This window comes from Danio rerio, chromosome 1, assembly GCF_052040795.2.
Source record: "Danio rerio strain M-AB ecotype USA chromosome 1, GRCz13ab, whole genome shotgun sequence".
NCBI lineage: Eukaryota > Metazoa > Chordata > Actinopteri > Cypriniformes > Danionidae > Danio > Danio rerio.
This window is the reverse complement of record NC_141021.1, coordinates 50,610,502-50,630,000: the sequence shown is the minus strand read 5'-3', so window position 1 is coordinate 50,630,000 and position 19,499 is coordinate 50,610,502. Positions and strand designations below refer to the sequence as shown.

The 19,499-nt window shown below is 35.2% G+C and overlaps 1 protein-coding gene across 2 annotated transcripts in view; it reads right to left on the bottom strand.

Moving 5' to 3' along the window:
- Nucleotides 1-19,499, bottom strand: part of sorcs3a (sortilin related VPS10 domain containing receptor 3a) — a 415,901-nt gene that overhangs the window by 335,914 nt on the left and 60,488 nt on the right. The window lies entirely within an intron of this gene.

Below are 19,499 nucleotides of genomic sequence, written 5' to 3'. Positions count from 1 at the left end.
TACAAGCCTGCATGTAAAGTGACAATTTTGGGGAAAGTTTGCAATTGCTGAACGTCTGCGGATGGCTTAAAACAATCTAGAAATACAACATAGAAAACGACAAAAACTAAACCAAAAATGAAACTATATATGCAGTTTTATTTCTAGTAGTAGTATTAGAATTAAAGGCTTTGCATGTTGTATTCAAATTTTAAAAAATTGTCAATTACAGTACACAAACCTTGCACACTGAGTCAGAAGCATATTAATTAATCCATCCAGAAAAAAAAGTCAATTCAAGCAATTCAAGCCTCTGTTTTCCAATGTAGAAAAATGGAGAGAAATATGCTATATATTGTGTTCATCCAATAATACACAGAGTGGAAATAGTGCAGCAAAATGCAAAGTTTATTTTAGGAAATCAGTGGTATTTGATACATTGCTTTTTATACTTTGCATATAACTGGAAAAAAATGTAAACAAATCCTGAACAGAGACTGGAAGTACCTATAGACCATTTTGAGGGATGTAAACAAAAACAATGGTCCCAACGTATTTCTTGTTTTACATTTTTAATTTCTATAGCTTCTAAGAATCCAAAAAGAGCCACATATTGATAAATAATATCATGCAGCTCTTTTAACATTAAGTTATGATTGAATTGCCTCTTGTTACAGCCATGAAATAGTTTGATAACAAGTATAGGAAATGTTCAAGGGCCAATGACATGACAACATTGAAATGGTCTATAGACATTATAACTGGCGCATATGTATAATATGTATAATAATTAATACATGTTGAAATATCGGATCAACAGACCAAAGCGGACCATGAGGTGTATTTCTATAATGTCTATGGGCAGTACGTCAATTGTATGGACACACACAGGCACACACACACACACCCCAAACAGCAGCTGTCAACTGTCTGCCCAGTTTTGTCTTATATTATATGCATTGTGTTTGTCATAAAGTCATTTGTGGCTCATTTTACAGCATTTTGCCTTTCCCTTGTATCGTGGTTCTGAACTTCCAAAACACTCTCAAAACGCTTGGAAAAATTGCCAAAAATAAATAAATAAATCGAACCTGGTTTGGATCTTTTTAAAGACGTACGAAAGTTTCAGAGGCAGTGTGTTAATACAACAGTGTGTTAATACAACAGTGTGTTAATACAGCGAGAGGTCGAATTTATTTTTTAATGTGCAAAAATTCGGGATTTTATGAACTGCGACAGAAGATTTCCACCATATACAAATAAACATGTCAAAGATAGGACATAACTAACTTACAATTGACTAAATAGAAATTAGATAAAAAAAGTTCACTGTAAAAAAAAAAATGCTTACTTATAAATATACACACAGTTCTTTTGCTTACTTTGTGTATTTTTTATAGAGTCAAATAATTGCTTTTAAAGCAACAGGTTTTATACGTTTTCTTTTTAAAATAGTCAATTAATTTATTTAAAAACACTGGATCTGCTTATGTTTTTTAAGTCAGGTCAACTAATTGCTTTAAAACCCACAGGTTTACACTTTTGGAAATTAAAGTCAATTCTTTTTACAGTGTAAACATTATGACATTTGTCGAAATTATGACTTTAAAAAGCTAAAGAAGCTGACTTAGTTGGAATTATTGCTCTCAAGTTTAAATTATGACTTAAAAAGTAATACCTATGCCCGTGCGATTTACTTACAGAATTATGTTGAAATTTGGGGGGCACGTAATTAGACCTGTAAAGCTTAACTTTTCGATTTTAGGTGAAGGGTGAGGGTGATAACCAGAATGGGAAAGTAGCAGAGTAAAATGAGAAAATATTATACACCAGTGTTTATATAATTTGTTTCTGTTTTATTATTACTAGTCTCTTTTACTCATGTTTATGTAAAGCACTTTGAATTGCCACTGTGTATGAAATGTACTATATAAATAAACTTGCCTTGCCTATGAGATAAAAAAAAATGTCTATGACTATCAAATTAAATTTAAGTTAAATTGACACATTTCACATTCATCATTTTGACTTAAGTATCTTTACTCTATTAATTATTATTAAAGATTGTCATTAAAAGATACTAAGAACTATAGTATATAGCAATAATATTATAATTATTGGACAGTAAAATGTACTTGTAGCAACACATTTCACTTTTACAGAAATGCATGCAATGCCAAACGCGGAGTCATTTACTGTATTTCCAATAATTCAGGGTTGCATAAGTATGCAATCTGAAAAACTTAAGTTTTAAAAGAATTACTGAGGTTAACTAAATATTCCAGTCTAGACAATTCAATGCTTCTTTTAATGGTGAAGAAATAAAACTGTAACTGAAAAGCATGAACGTTTCAGTTCCCACTGGAGCATTTAGCGCAAAGACACATATAACAGTTGTCCTTTATCAACATTGTGCTTCAAAATCAGCAAACACAATTGCTAATAGGTTTTGTCTCATGAAAACGCCAGCTGAAAAAAACTTTAAATAAAACCAGCACACTTTAGATTCAGAATCAGATGAGACCTACTTTGGCACAGTCAGACCCTCGGTTTGTTATTTAATGAGGGGGTCTTGTCAGAGGCGATCTAACAAAGCTCCAGCTCTGTTAAATATTTAGCTTTAGCCTATTTAAATGCCACCACTGATGCTGCTCTTCTAGCATTTGGACTTTAGAGAGAAGAGGCTCTGAAATTTTCACATTAGCCGTCGACTGTGATCTGACACTAGTGAGAGAAAATGGGGAGAAGAAACTCTGGAGATTGCTGTTGAAGGTCTCTTGAAGAGATTTAAAATGTACATTTTCTTATTCGAAATTTGGTTAATCTCCACTGAAACATTAAGACAGGACGGGATATATAATAATTCCTCCTCTTTTTGAAAAACAGCCAATAGTGTTACAATTTATCACAGCTCTGCCAATGAAAGTCGTTGACATCAACGCATCAAATAAATAGCAAATAAGAAGCGTCTTCAATGGAGTGGGGCATGTCGGATACTAGAGAGCATTTGATTGGTCAGAAGATTGAGCAACTGAAGTCTGAGGTGATGATCTGTTTAATGCGGAAGTGGCAAACTGCAAGATTCGGATGTTTATATCAGGTTTCTATCTTCTAAATGCAATTTTTGTAACTGTTTTAAAGCACACTAGATATAGATGACATTTACAAGGACGTATTGTTGAAAAATAAAGGATTGTTTTAAGGCAGTTCTTTAAACAATACCAAATAAATACCATAAAACAAATAAACATCTATGGTTTATAATTGAATATATTTGCTTCAACTATCTGTCTCCATATGGACAACTATTTTAATGTGGTCAGTTTGCTTGCTAGCTCACTTTGTATATAGTGTTGTATTTGTGATGCAGGTTTTTAATCTGGTGAAGCATGGTTCAACAAAAGAAATAAAAGTTATGTAAAATCAAGGAAAAAACTACATGGTCGCAGTGCACGTTTCTCTAATGTTTGCTATTGAAAACACTATTGGTTGGGTTTAGGCAGGGGTGTCCAAACTCGGTTCTGGTGGGCCGGTGTCTTGCAGATTTTAGCTCCAACTTGCCTCAACACACCCGCAAGGATGTTTCTAGAAAGCCTAGTCAGAGCTTGATTAGCTAGCCCAGGTTTGTCTGATGGGGTTGGGACTAAACTTTGTAGGACACCGGCCCTCCAGGATCGAGTTTGGACATGCCTGGGTTTAGGGAATGGTTTTGCTCAGTGGTTTGCTAGGTGACCTGTAAAACAATGGACATGTACAAGAAGGATGTGTATCTGAAACAATAACAGAATGTACACGAAGTAACGCATTTCAGTTTCGCAAAAATGTACACAGCGTCTTCAAGTGGATTTTTCATCTGAACCATGTAACAAAATGTACCCGAAGCAATGTATTTTACATTTCACAAAAAATGTAGGCTGAGTATTTCTAAAGCCTGGGATGCCCTTTTCATATAATCTGATTTGGTAGATGCGCCTACTGTAAGCAGCACTTAAAAATGGAGAAATTCATACTTTCATGATACATTTCATGATATGTTCGATTTAAGAGAGAGAGGAAAAGGAGAGAGAGTGAAAAAAGAACAAGAGTTAAGGGGAAAATTATCTTATTAGTTTCTTCCCCCCACTTTCCTTATTACTGTATTTTTGTCCTCATGAAAACAGCCACTAGGAACTAATTGCGGGAAATAAGGGTGCACATGCACAAGCGGACAGGAAATATGCCCTGGAAACACATAATCAAAGCTTTTGCACAAATTGAGGAGACGTGGATGTTTAGCTGCAGGCAGATAAAGTGTATTTTGTGCAGGACTGGTGAAGAAATTAAAGGCTGAGGGAAAACTGAGAGAATCTGTGCAGAGGGCAGGTCAGTTAATGAAAAAGGGCCAAAAAGTGCAAAAGAATTAGAGGACAAAAAGTTCAGAAAGGCTCAGAGCAACGTGACATTTTCCTTGTAATCTAGCCATTGATTTTCAGCAGTATCCATCTTTCTAAAGTTTATCATACTTATCACGGCATGATGGGCTTTATGTCATATAAAGTAATGGTTGTCGATTACTATACTACACATTCATGATGGACTAAAAAGTATTTTGGCTTAGTAGCAGTGCAGACTGCCTGTCTGTCTGTCAATTGTTTTTCAGTGCCTGTTTTTTGGCTATATTCACTTTTTTACTAAATAAAATATGTAATATGTAAGTCATTTTTATTGACATATTTTAGTTTTAGCTAGGTATTTTGACCATTGGTCATTTTAAGCAAAAAAATAAATAAATAAAATGTCCCGAAAAGATCTTGCCTCTTGGATCAGGATAGTGGGAGACAGAAGCAAAGCGACCTCAATTTAGCCTAAAAACATGACGGAAGAGGTTACTGTGAGCTCTTCTTTCTCATTTAATTATCTTTGTTTCACTTGGAAGTAAAATGTCAGTGGTGTTAGTAAACTGAATAATGATGTTTCATAAGTTGTTTTTTATTCATAATAATGTTATAGGGAACAAAATAATAAAATACCGTTCAGAAATTTGATGCTCTTTTATCAATCCAGTCTTATTCTGGAATTTAGCCCCCCAGACGTTTCTGGAGACCGCTAAATACGTCCCAGGAGGTACGTATTTGTGCAGTCTTTGTTTTCACAAATCCGTGAGAGGCCGCTGTGCGTGCTTTTTCGCGTCTTGAACGCCTTTCACAAGTGCGCACTGCACTGTTCTCACGTAAAGATCCGCCGGAGGCCGCTGTCGAGCGACCGTTTATCCGACTGACTGAATGAATGACTTATCGTTTTTTTTCAACGATTGACTGGGCGACCGGCCAATCGGCCGACCCAGCCACCCTCCTCCTTCCTCCTTCTTCCCTAAACCCAACCGAAGATTTACAAAAGCTGTCCAGAAAAAGAAAAGCCCTCATCCGATTTTGACCGCATTTTCAGATTTCAGCGCATTCTCGCCCCGAACTCGTTCGGTTTATTTATTTTTTTGTCTTACCTGATTTCTTTGTCGAATGCGGCCGGTTCCTCCTCCACCAGGCCCCTGCTCCGCCGACGTAACACAACGAGCTAATCGGACAAACTGGTTGCAGAGGGAAAGCCTTCCACACGGAAGAGGTGAGCCGTCAGCTGTCGAGCACGAAGAGACAAAGCGTCACACCGCCCCGTAGCATTCGCTTGAAAAAACTAAACGCAGCCATACGTACCTCCGGCCATGTAAATCGCGGTATCCAGAAACGTCCGCGGGGCTACGTTTTCAGAATGAGCTTGGGTTTTCTTTTTCTGTGCTACTACCGTTTAATGACGTCAAGTTCAGGGAAAACTGAAATTGTGTGGTGGACGTCGGTCATGGTAACTTTTAGTTCCCGATTTTGTTCTGCAAATTATTCATTTATAAATTAAGCACTGACATCAGTATACTAAAAATCTCAGCAAAAAAGTCTCAGCAACTTCCAGTTCACACAAATTTTAAATAAATATATTTAATTTTTAAATGCAGCAAACTGAAAAGACAACTCTTAAATGAAACAGAAATACTCTGTAAAAACATTCATGCTGCCTTACTTTTTTTGTCACCTCAACTTACATCAATCACACTGACTTAAAATATTAAGTTAAACAATTTAGTTGAAATCTGATCAAATTATTAAAGGAACATAAAAATATTTGTTGTCTTGACTTTTTGTCATACATTTTGTTTTTTTACATTGTACAAGGTTGGTTAAATAACAAACCATCCACAACAAGAGGCGCTCTTCACTCTGTATTTACCTGAAAAAGATGTTCAACAAAGCCACAGAATGACTCATGGATGGGGGAGAAAAGAGTGTGACTGTGGTGGAGAAGAATAGAGGAAGGTGGAGTTTGTTTGAAGAGCTCTAATAAATCACCTGATGGACTGCAGTTTGCCAGGTCCACGTAACAGTAAATTGTGACTGTCATGCAGGATAATATTGCAGTACAGAGGCTACAGCAAGAGCTCTCAGACACGCCTTGGGAAGAAAAAGACAAGACTGACATGAAAAGATGAAGAGTGAGATGATGTTCACCAGTACACATTCCCTCCAATCTCTCTCTCCCAAAAAAAAAAAAAAAAAACATTTCACTGCCTACACGCTGTGTGTATGCAACAAATAAAGACTTCTCTCTATACCGCGTATGTTTATTCATTCATCCTGAAATTGATGTAGCAGTGCGAGGATAGCCGCAAATGTATTTTTTATGAGGTGGAATTGGGGAAGATGTATTTACGTTGCATTTTTTACAGTCTCGGAAGTGCTCTGGGAGTCTGCTAGAAGGTGCCAGCGTGTAGCAGATCTGCTGATCTCTGGTTTAGCTTTTCATTACATGTTTTGGATGCTCTTTTGCAATTCAATCTTCCCGTCTTGTATGGTTTTCAAGTGAATTAACCATAGATAATGCTGGCAAACTATACATGTCGGCTACATACAGTCCAAAGCCCCCATGGCAAGCTGATTTCACATTAGGGTCTATGTGAACTGTAAGTTGGGCCAAAATGGGAAATATATTTTTTATTTGAATCCCATTTCCTACATTTACATTACATATTTTTAGTAACTACAGCTATGCTTGCATCAAAAAATGCAAATTGACTCCTAAAAGTGGAATATCCCATAGAAGACGTGCAAATAAAGCAGCGTTTCCATCCAACTAGTCAAAGAGAACAAATTCATAACTTCCTGATTAACTGGCGCCCAATATCAACAGTAAAAACTGATTTTACTGCGGTAGGAGAAGCTGTATGAATCTTTTCTTTATTTAATAAATGTTGGAGTGTTGTAGGTGCTACACTGAAGACATCCATTAGCCTACATATTTAATTTTGTTTCTTAAGTGCAAAGATTTGTTTCAAAACTATTTCTAAATTCTTTTTATGCCCCATATGGTGATGTATACATATTGTAAAACAAATATAAATTTGCATATTATAAATAATACTGCTGATAATAATAGCATTATATTACCTTATTGTGCAGGGTGATAGGACCCCTAAATGTTAAACTAACATCAACAGGTGTAGACAGATTCTGTCTGACAAACAAATATGACAATTCTGACCTGAGCTACTGAATCAGCAAACTCATATCTTTTTTCCATCCATGTTGACATTAAAGTCAACTGTTGCTGCTTGCCATTTCATAGCTGTCTGAAATGATAATTTCAACCCCAGTACCTGCTCATTAGAACATTCACCAGTTATTTTTAGAGTATGCTTGTGAAGTTATTAGATGCAGATATGTGCTTCGACACACACATACTCTCAAAAAATGATGTGTGCTGTTTGTTTAAACTACTTGTACTAGCTGAAATAACACAATTCCTGAGTTTTATGGGGTTTTATGATTAATCCACTTTCTAAATTCTTAAAAACTAATAAGTTTTTATATAAGTCCTTCATGTTGTCCCAACACAAATTGTTTGTGTGGAACCCATAATTCTTTTACAATGTTTTACACACACTGTAAAAAATGCAGGGTTCCATACAATTCATTCACGTTTTCCCAACACAAATTGATCAAGTTAACTTAACACTTTTAACAAATTTATGTGGATTAAACATAAAAGAATATGTTGTCTCAGCTTATTTTAAATGAGTAGTTTGAATTAGCAAAGCAAATATTTTTTTGAGTGCAATCACACTTTTCCGGGGCAATTATGGCGTGCGGTTAAAAAACATGGAAAGTAGGAGGAACACACATGGGATTTCTGTCACTCCCCTAGTATCTAACAAATAAGTACCAGAATCTAAAAAAATAGTATCTGATGAAAAAGTATAGTACCTAAAGAATATAGTGAGTAAGAGTATCTAAAAATAAGTACAAGCAACTTGAAAATGCATATTTATATGTTTTGTAGACCAAATGTTAAAATGGCCGGCCATAATAACAAAATAAAAAATGGGTTACTGTAACAACAGTAAATTTACTACAATAAATAGTATTTAATTAACAAGTATCAGTATATAAGAAATAAGTACTAGTACCTAGTTAATAAGTGGTATGAAAAAAGGCAGCTAAAGAATGGGCGGCACGGTGGAACAGTGGGTAGCACTGTCGCCTCACAGCAAGAAGATTACTGGTTCGAGCCCTGGCTAGGCCAGTTGGCTATAGGTGAATTGCTAAGCTAAATTATTTGTAGTGTATGTGTGTATGTCCTGGTCCCCCTGGTTGGGAGTTGAGCATTGAGCTAATGACCCATCAGAAATCTTTTCCTTATGTGAAATACACACATTACTGGGTACACCTTACTAGTACCGGTGTGGTCTTCTGCTGATGTAGCCCATCTGCCTCAAGGATCACGGTGTTGTGCATTCAGAGATGCTCTTCTTTTGAGTTACTGTTGCCTTCGTATCAGCTGGAACCAGTCTGGCCATTCTCCTCTGACCACTGTCATCAACAAGGCATTTGTGCCCACAGAACTGTGGCTCACTGAATATTTTCTCTTTTTCAAACCATTCTCTGTGGCTGTGCGTGAAAATTCCAGTAGATCAGCAGTTTCTGAAATTCTCAGACCAGCCTGTCTGGAAACCAACAACCATGCCATGTACAAAGTCACTTAAATACCCTTTCTTCCCCATTCTGATGCTCGGTTTGACCTGCAGCAGATCATCTTGACCATGTCTACATGCTGCTATCATGTAATTTACTGATTAGACATTTGCGTTAACAAGCAGTTAGACAGTTACACCTAATAAAGTGGCCGGTGAGTGTATTTGAGTATATAAATATGAGTACAATCACCTTGAAAATACATACTAGTATGCTTTCTAAATCAAATGTTAAAATAGTTTGCCATAAAAAAACAAACAACAACAAAAACAGAATTGGGTTACTAGTAACAACACTAAAGTTACTACAGTAATTATTGAAATAACTACTAGTATTGAAAGAATAAGTACCAGTATCTAATAAATAAGTACAACAATCTAATAATTTAGTGGCATTAACCTAAGGTTAAAAAGGTAGCAGTACCTAAAGAATATGTTCGAGAAGCTAGTGAATAAAATCATTTCCCACTATAAAATGTACAAGTGAGTACAACATGAGAACTAACATCTTGATAGTACATACTAGTATGCTTTCTAGATCAAATGTTAACATGGCATAAACCAACAATTTTGATATGCTCAAGAAAGCAAACAAACATAATATTTCAGGGGGTTTTGTTCAACGTTGACTCTGCATATCATGGAATCAAAATCCTGCAGCTCCTGGTCACGTATTACATTCAATACTTCATCAAACAAGTCCACCGCGGTCTGACCCTTTTGATCAATCTCACCTGGACACCTTGCTCTTGCTTTGCGTCTTCACATGAAGAGCCAGTGCTTGTGCAACTTTTCAATATTTACTTCTCAGCGGTAGACACAACATGAACACAAGTTTTGGTGGAAAACCTTCTTCAAAATGCGCCAGTCTAGACCTCACACTGTTCTGAAGGAATACGTCAGTCTAGAAAACTGCAGCATTTTAGGGCATCGTTTGCACACTTCTAATGCAAAGTCCTGCACTAAAAGGTATGAAATTAATCAAAGGTAATCAAATATTAAAAGATGCACGACACTGGACTTATTTTAAGGAGGCATCACACATCCTTCAGAGAAAAGATGATTCAGGAATGCATTAGAGTAAGCTGAGTGCATGAATAAATCTGAGATGACAGGCAAGGTAAGAGGAATGATGATTATTAGCAAGGTTTTCTCAAAAGTTATGTTATTAGAATGTGTTATCTGGTCTGTGCTCATGCTCAATTTTGGAAAAAAGAAAAAAAAATATTTCAGATATAAATTTACCTTTGTTTCTGAGGCAATAAGGCTTTACAACAGGGATGTCAAACTCAATTCCTGGAGGGCCGCAGCCCTGCACAGTTTAGTTCCAACTCTAATTAAACACACCTGATCATACTAATTGAGTCCTTCAGGTTTGTTTGAAACCTACAGGTAAGTTGTTGGTGCAGGGTTGGAACTAAACTGTGCAGGGCTGCGGCCCTCCAGGATTTGAGTTTGACATCCCTGCTTTACAATCTTACATTTCAGTAAGTTTTACATTTTTAATATCTGCTATACAGAAAACGAAAAAATCTGAAGTTTGAAAATACATCTATAAAAAAATCAGCCTTGAAAAAATCTGTTGTCTTAAATTTCAGATGTTCAATATTCAAGTTATGAAATTCAAATTCAAATTAAGAAATTAAAATTTAAAAAATAAATAAATAAATAACGGCTTATAAAAATTCAGATTTTTTAAAATTACAATTGTCAAACATTTAAACTAAACACAATACAAATTCAGATTGTTTTGGCATATTTTTAGCTCCATAATTGTATCCCTGCTGCTTTGTATCTACTTTTTATGTTGCCTCTTGGCCAGGTCATCATTGTAAATAAGAACTGGTTTTCAATTGACTTACCTGGTGAATAAAAGTTATTATTTGAGACACTCCATGTTGGACTTTTTTTATACACGATTATGCCATCAAACTGTTGTATAAACACAATATCACACTCATAGCAGTGAGATGTGGCTGTATATCGTCACTGGTGGGACACTAAGGCAAACACACGCCTCCCAATAGTGGCACAGCCACATCGCACTGCTATGAGTTTGATATTCATTCATTCATTGATTTTCTTTTCGGTTTAGTCCCTTTATTAATCTGGGGTCGCCACAGCTGAATGAACCGCCAACTTATCCAGCATATGTTTTACCCAGCGGATGCCCGTCCAGTTGCAACCCATCTCTGGGAAACATCCATGCACACACATTATTTACTTTATACACTATGGACAAGTCTACAAGTTTGAATCAAATATTGCACTCCCATAGCAATACATATTTATTTTAGGCTTAAATTAATCAGTGGATGGATTTATATAACATCTTTATCATCTTAAAAAAAAAAAAAAAACTTGCGTTCATTCTAACCAAAGCCTTACACATCATTAATATGTGAATTTATTTTGGACTGTGGCAGCTTTTATTATATATTTTACCTATGAGCCAATTATATGAGGTAATTAAAATAGGAAAGGCTGCCCTGCTATAAAATAAAGTTATTAAATAATTTTACGATGATGTTTTGCCCTGCTTCAGTCATTAATTGCAACTTCCCCTCACGCATATCCTTTATTAGCAGATATGAGGTGAAGCTAACATGATTTTGGTACACCTGCAACTTCAGGTCATTAACAACCACTTATAGTAATAAAATGGCCAACTGCTTGTTAACGCAAATTTCTAATTAGCCAATCACATGACTGCAACCTAATGCATTTAGGCATGTAGACATGGTCAAGACAATCTGCTGGAGTTCAAACTGAGCACAACAATGGGGAAGAAAGGTGATTTAAGTGATTTTGAAAATGACATGGTTTCTGGTGCCAATCTGAGTATTTCAGAAACTGCTGATCTACTTGGATTTTCATGCACAATTATCTCTAGGGTTTACAGACAATGGTACTGAACAAGATAAAAGAATGGCCAGACTGGGTCAAGCTGACAGAAAGGCGACAGTAACTCAAACACTTGTTACAACCCGAGGAATGCAGATGAGCATCTCTGAACGCACAACACGTTCAACCTTGAGGCGGATGGGCTACAGCAGCATAAGACTACACTAGTAAGGTGTACCTAATAAAGTGGCCGGTGAGTGCACATAGCCTAAGAGCTAAAACAGAAAGCAAAATGTAGCCATTAAGGGGTTTAAACTGCACAATACTATCCAGGGTGTAGAGTAAACAGCATAGATGAGAAATGTGGCATGTGGGTGGAAGCTTTGAAAGTGGGAGAAAAAAAAAATCAGTTTTTCTTTCACCATAATGTCTGCTGTGTTGCATCCCTTCAGCAACAGCTTCAAACATGCTCAGTTTCACTTTGTAGCCCTCAGTCCCTCATTCCTTTCTGTGGGCTGTGAGAATAATTTAACCAATACATTAGCGCTACAGCTAGCCGACGACGCGCGAGGTCCTGTTGAAGCCGTGAGCGATATTAGCCAATATCGATGCAGGCCAGCGGTCTTCAGAGAGCCAGAGTTAATGACCAATAACCTGCAGGTGGTCTTTCACCACTTCTCCACAGTCATTTTTCTACCCTGGTTTTTTGACATATATCGAATTTCCTTGAAAGGACATTTTAATTATCTCGACAAATTAACTGTCCTTTCTTTGAAATTGCATCAAGGGTGCTGTGATACTGCTAAAATTGCAGCATATGCTAACAGGGGTGTGCTAAATGAGGACTGACGTTTTTTGATCAGTGAGAATTTCACATAAGATGTGGACCAAAAAAAAAAAAAAAGAAAAACACTCATTTTTTATGGTTGAGGATGACTTTGTGGTCCTGCTGTTTTCGAAACATCATTATCATGCAGCATAGCAAAAAGCACACTGTAAAAGAAACAGGGAGTGTAAAACAAGTCAAAGAAAACAGCAACAGTGTTTGATATCTGGGCAATTTACTGAAGAACTATGTCTTTTTTTATTTAATGCACAAATAAATGTTATGTATACAATTGAATGCATCCTATACATAGCTTTGATGCATATCCCTAATAATCCCACACAACACTAAACGTATTCGGGGTAATCTGCAGTTTCCAAGACTCCAAACATCATGTACTCTTAAAAAAAAAGGAATTCAATGGTTCTATGTTCAGTGACTGTTTACATAAAATAGATTACATATCAAATAGGTTACATATTAAAATTAATAAAAAAAAATAATTGCCTAAAAGATACCAGAGTTCTGCACAGCAAAGTATACTATTAAAGTACTGGTGGCCTTATCAATTAGGGATGTCCAGATCCGATCTAGTGATCTGGCCAAATCACGTGGTTTCAGACTCGAACGGATTCTAACGTAACCACCCAATCAAGATTCAAATATTCTCATTATGTTATAACACATCTATAGTTGTGAAGTGGCACAGAATTAGACCTCTTTCTTGACTTCACACAGAAACAGCAACGTGTGCGGCATATATATATATATATATATATATATATATATATATATATATATATATATATATATATATATATATATATATATATATATATAAAACAGTATTATTGTTGCTATACAATTATTATTATAAATAAATAACAGAAATTAATCCTAAAATTAACTAGAAAACAATCGAAAGACAAAACTGGAGTGATGCTAGAATAATTTAAGAAATCTTTTGCATAAATATTAATATTATTACAAAAAAAAAATTCTATAGACAACACTATATACAAAAAGATGTTTAGAGAATTATCTGTTGTGTGTTGTCTAAGACCCAACTCATGGCAGAGAATTTGGTTTATTAATTCTATACACCCTGACTCATCATCCCTCCTTTTTGCTTCATACAAAAAATAAAAAAATCTATCAGGAGCCATGCTTAGTCTAAATAAGATCACCATCACATTATTTAAACTTTGTTTTGTCGATTTGCAAACTCACTGAGGGCTGACACCTCCACATAAAAGACTGTTACGGCGGTTTTGCAACGCATGAGCAGCGCAACAATTTTTTTGCCGTGCATGTTCACAACGGGGACTTAGAGAATAACATCTTTATTCCGGGATTACTACTCTTAATAAATACACTTGCATATAAAGTACTGTAAATCGAATCTCAAAGCATTTACTGGGGCATGTGCCCCAGTAAATGGGGTCTAGAGGTGCCCCTGGCAAAGACACTATTGGTTAAATGCTGGTAAATTAGGACAGGGAAGTAGCTTAAAGCAGAAAGTGCGAGAATTTCTGCGGTATGGGGGTATTATGAAGTTGATGACGGCACCATTGCCATAGCAAATGTGAGATATATAAATTTGGGATTACCTGCCAGGTATTTTAAGTGGAGGTGCTACTTCACTATATTTTTCGCTTTTCTTTATTCTTTCTTTAATGTATTATAGAAGCATTGGATCGTGTTTTGGTATTGGTAGATACTCAAAATCATATGACTCAAGGGCAAAAAAAACCTGATCGGGCCATCTCTAATATCAATATTGGTTAATAAATGCTTGATTTTAATGTTATTATCATTAATATGTATTTTTTTTTTCTTTCTTTATGTGCATTTACTATTTGTTGCTGTATTTAGCCTAAAAAAAGATAAAATATAGAATAATAAAAAAAATTATCGAATTTAAAAGCTGGTACACATCGTTAGTAAATGTAGTTATTTTTGGACTGTGGCAGCTTTTATGAAATATTTGATGTATGGGCCAATTATATGAGGCAATTAAACTAGGAATGGCCTTGTTATAAAATTAAGTTGTTAAATAATTTTATGATGATGTTTTGCCCTGCTTCTGCCATTAATTTAAACTTCCCCTCACGCATATGCTATTAGCGGTTATGAGGTGAAGCAGTGCATACATACAATGGGGAAAATAAGCATTCAACAAGTCACAATTTTTTTCTCAGAAAACAAATTTCTAAAGGTACTGTTGACTTGAAACTTTCACCAGATGTTGGTGACAACCAAAGAAGTCCATATATGAAAACAAAACAGTATTAATTAGTTAACAAATGAAGTTATGTGTAATAAAATGAAATGACACAGGAAAAAAATATTGAACACATGAAGAAAGGGAGGTGTAGAAAGGCAGTAAAAGCTCAGACAGCAGCTGAAATCTCTCATTAGTTCTTCAGCAACCCTCTGCCCGGTCATTGTAAATTAATACTAGCTGCTTCAGTCCAACATCTACATGGATGATGAAGATGAAACCAGGGGCATTTCAGCAAGACAATGATCCAAAACACGGCCAAAGAAATTCTACACCACCTTTTTCAACTAGGAACTGAAGGTGTTTTTGCTGTTCAATGGCATTCTGAGGGCTTTGAAAATGCACACTTTTGAAAACAACTTTTTCAAAGTGCTTTTTAAAACGATACCGTTATCATCATCTTTACCTAAACCCCAAAATATGATTCTGTAAAAAAAAAAAAAAAAAACATGAGCAACACCTCTCACACTAAAAGTTTAACGCTCGCATTTAAAGTCGAATTATTGTAATCAATTCATCTCAGGAAAAAGGATTCTTCGGCGAGAGCACTTCAGGGACTCTCATATCTCAAACAGAACATGAGGGTTAAGGACATTAAATGTTTAAGGATACCAAAGCGGCGTCTTTAAATATCAGAGTTGGAGGATAAGAACAGCTCGCCGATACGTGAGTTGAAAGTTACATATGGCCAAATTGAAAATGCTTGATGCTGCTTGTGTATTGATCCTCTGTACAGCTTCCCACAGTCGGCCTGAGGATGGGCCTGAAATGAAAGACTTTAGACACTCGGTCAGATCCAGTGCCAAGTGTTCCCAGCCTTGTCCTGTTCCAAGCCAGGAATACTAATGGGCCGCTTTTGCCGCTAATAGAAAGAGCGAAAGTCTAGGCGCTGAGATCACTGATTAGTTTGACTCAGGGCTTCACGCTTTGTCTGATGTTTTTCCTACCTACAGCCTAAAAAAGGCTGCAAAATTTACAATAAAAGGAAACATGGTTGCCAGTAATTTATCATTAAAAATATGGTAAAAAGCATAAAATACATGCATGCTTTTTTTAACGGTAAACTACCGTATTCTATTTATTTATAATGTTAATACACCATTGTTTTGAAGTAATGACATCTACTAACATAACCTTTGTTACACAACCATAAGCATGTGGTGATGAGGAAGTTATAATAAACCAACGCTCATACTAAACTAATTTTCCCCCAAGCAAGCAAGCATACTAATATAGAGAAGGTGTTATATACACAACTATGAAACACCATCATGGTAACAGACATGAGAGTAAAGTAAATGGATAACAATTATTAAAGTTAGATGTAACAAAACTCTGATGGGGAAAAATCTAAATAATTTTACAGGGTGACTTTACCATTGAAATCACAGCACATTTGTGGACTTCACGACTTTTCACAATGGCACATTGTTGAGACAGAATACACACTAAAAACTCTGGAATAAAGTCATCTCTGGAAATCATTTTTTGCATTTAATAAATTGTGTTAAATCCCTTTAGTCTTTTATTCCAGAGAAAACAATTATACATATGCAATATAAAAATGATTCATGTATGTAATATATTGCTCTTCTCTGTATTTTTATTTTTATTTTGTTTAATGAAATTCTGGGACAATGTTTTGCAATTCTGTTTAACGTAATTTAACATGATCTCGCCATTCTGTTAAATGCAATTGATCAACACAATTCTGAGATTATCTCTCACAATTTAGTTTGACAATTTTAATTGTCTTAATTTTTTTTTATGCACTTCTGAGTAACGCAACTGTTTATCTTTAGCAATTCTGTTTAACAAAATTTTAACATTATCTTGCAATTCTGTTAAATGCAGCTCTGAATAACGAAATTCCCTATCTTTCGCAGTTCTGTTTAACGCAATTTATTCAATTATCTTGCAATTCTGTTTAATGCAATTGAGTAATGCAATTGTGTGATTATCTTTAGCAATTCTGTCTAATGCAATTTTTGCATTATCTCGTAATTCTGTTTAATGCAATTTTTTACTTTATCTTGCAATTGTTCAGTGCAATTCTGAGTAATGCAATTTTGTGATTATCTTTCAATTTGAACTTTGTCAATTCTGTTTAATGCAATTCTGAGTAACGCACCTCTAAGTTTAACTTTTGAAATTCGGTTTAATGCACTTTTAACGTTTTCGCAATTCGGTTTGATACAATTTTGAGTAAAGATATTCTGCAATTATCTTTTGAAATTCTGTTTAATGCTATTTTAACCTTATCTAGCAATTGTTTAATGCAATTCTGAGTAATGAAATTCTCTGATTATCTTTCGCAATTCTGTTCAACCTAATTTTGGTGTTATCTCGCAAAACTGTTTAATGCAATTCTGAGATTATCTTTTGCGATTCTGTTTCACGTAATTTTACCATTATCTCAGAAGTCTGATTAATGCATTTCTGAGTAACACAATTCTGAGATTATCTTTCACAATTCAGTTTGACAATACTGAGTAATGCAATTCTGATATTACACAACACAATTCTGTTTGATGAAACTTTAACATTATCTCCCAATTCTGTTTACCACAATTCTGAGTAACGCAATTCTGGGTTTATATCTCAAAATTCGGTTTAACACAATTGTACTGTTTTCTAGCAATTCTGTTTAATGCAATTCCGAGTAATGCATTTCTGTAATTATCTTTCACAAATCGGTTTAACACAATATATAACATTATCTCAAAATTCTGTTTAATGCAATTCTGAGCTTATCTTTCACTATATTGTTTAACACAATTGTTGACTTTATTTTGCAATTCTGTTTTAATGCAATTCTAAGTTTATCTTTCTACAATTCCGTTAACGCAATTCTGAATAAAGCAATTCATATTTCACAAATCTGTTTAACGCAATTTTAACAGTATCTCTCCATTCTGTTTCCAGATTCCGAATGTGGCCATGTTGAACAAGGCAACAAAGTTGATGATCCTTCAACTTTCTCCAAATGAAGACCAGCTTTCTTCAACAGCAGCCGATATGATCAGTAGAGCTCACATGATCCTTTCTCAGCTCTATGCTGTAGACCCACACAAACTCATGTTTGCGAGAAATACATAGCTGCAATGACAGAGAACACACTTTTTTCTTGATCATCTTTGTAATTAAGCAGTTTACAGACTGATACCGATTATATTTAGTTTTCTCTGAACAATGTTTACTTTCAGCAGCACGTAAACTCATTCACTCCCTGTGAATATCACCATAAACGTTACCCAAGCCACTAGCGCCTTCAATCGCCACCCAGAGCGACAGTTGCTCTAGTGTGAATGAGGCATTACTTTGTTTCTCTCAATTGTCAATTTAATGTACACATATGTAATTTACAAGTTTTTATCTTGCTATCCAATAAAACAAGGCAGACTTTAAAAGCAAAATACTTTTTGAATCATAGTACATATATATATATATATATATATATATATATATATATATATATATATATATATATATATATATATATATATAACTTTTCATACAATTCACATTCTTAAAATAAGTAGCTATAAATTACACATCGACACTACATAAACCACATTATATGAGCTCATCTCACTGACTGATGCCTGCCTCACATGGGAGCCAAGTAATATTTGATTGCCACCTTTGTTATGTAAAAAAAAAAACAAAAAAAAAACAATATAATCAAACGCAAAGACAATTTCCAGAACCTGCAGCGCGACGCTACTGCTGAATCTTGAACTAAATGAATCAGAGCGCAGCGAGAGGAGAAGGATGATGGAGCCGTGGAGGCGAACTTCATCTCTGTGGGGTCTCTTGTGCAATTAATGATGTGCTGATATATTTATTTAGGTCTCATTAGAATGCAACCCCTGAGGTCTTCATCGTGTCTGAGAGAAAACCTCCCACCAGCGTGTTCATTGTGTTTGGGCAACATAACACAAGATGAATTAAGCACAACCATCAGGGCCTTGCTTTGGTCGGAACGTTCTGTAAAGCTGACATGTAATATATTTATGATACACTCACACACCCTCACACACAGATATGGAAATGCCATTTCCTCAAACCTGCATGCATTTCCATATTATAAAGCTACTGTTTTGCTTATACTGATTTATTATAGGTGATTTGTTTATTTTTTTTATTTATTTATTTTTTTACAGGGATTCAAGTCTCTGACGTTGACTAATCTGAGCAAAAACTGAAATTACACTTATAGAAGAAAATAAATGTCTTGTGTTACACATATATTTTTGTCAGAAGCTAAAAATGTATTGTATGTGATCTGTTTTTCTGTTATGCCAAAATATATTGCCATATTAAGTAAAAATCATGCTCCAGGACAATGTTTTGCTAATTTCATACTGTAAATATATCACATCTCAATGTTTAGTAAGAACTTCATTTATTCCACTTTTAAGGTGATTTTCTCTGTATTTAGATTTTTTTAACCCTCAGATTCCAGATCATCTAAAAGGTAGGCTTAGGATTTGTTCTTTCCCTTAAAAACAGCC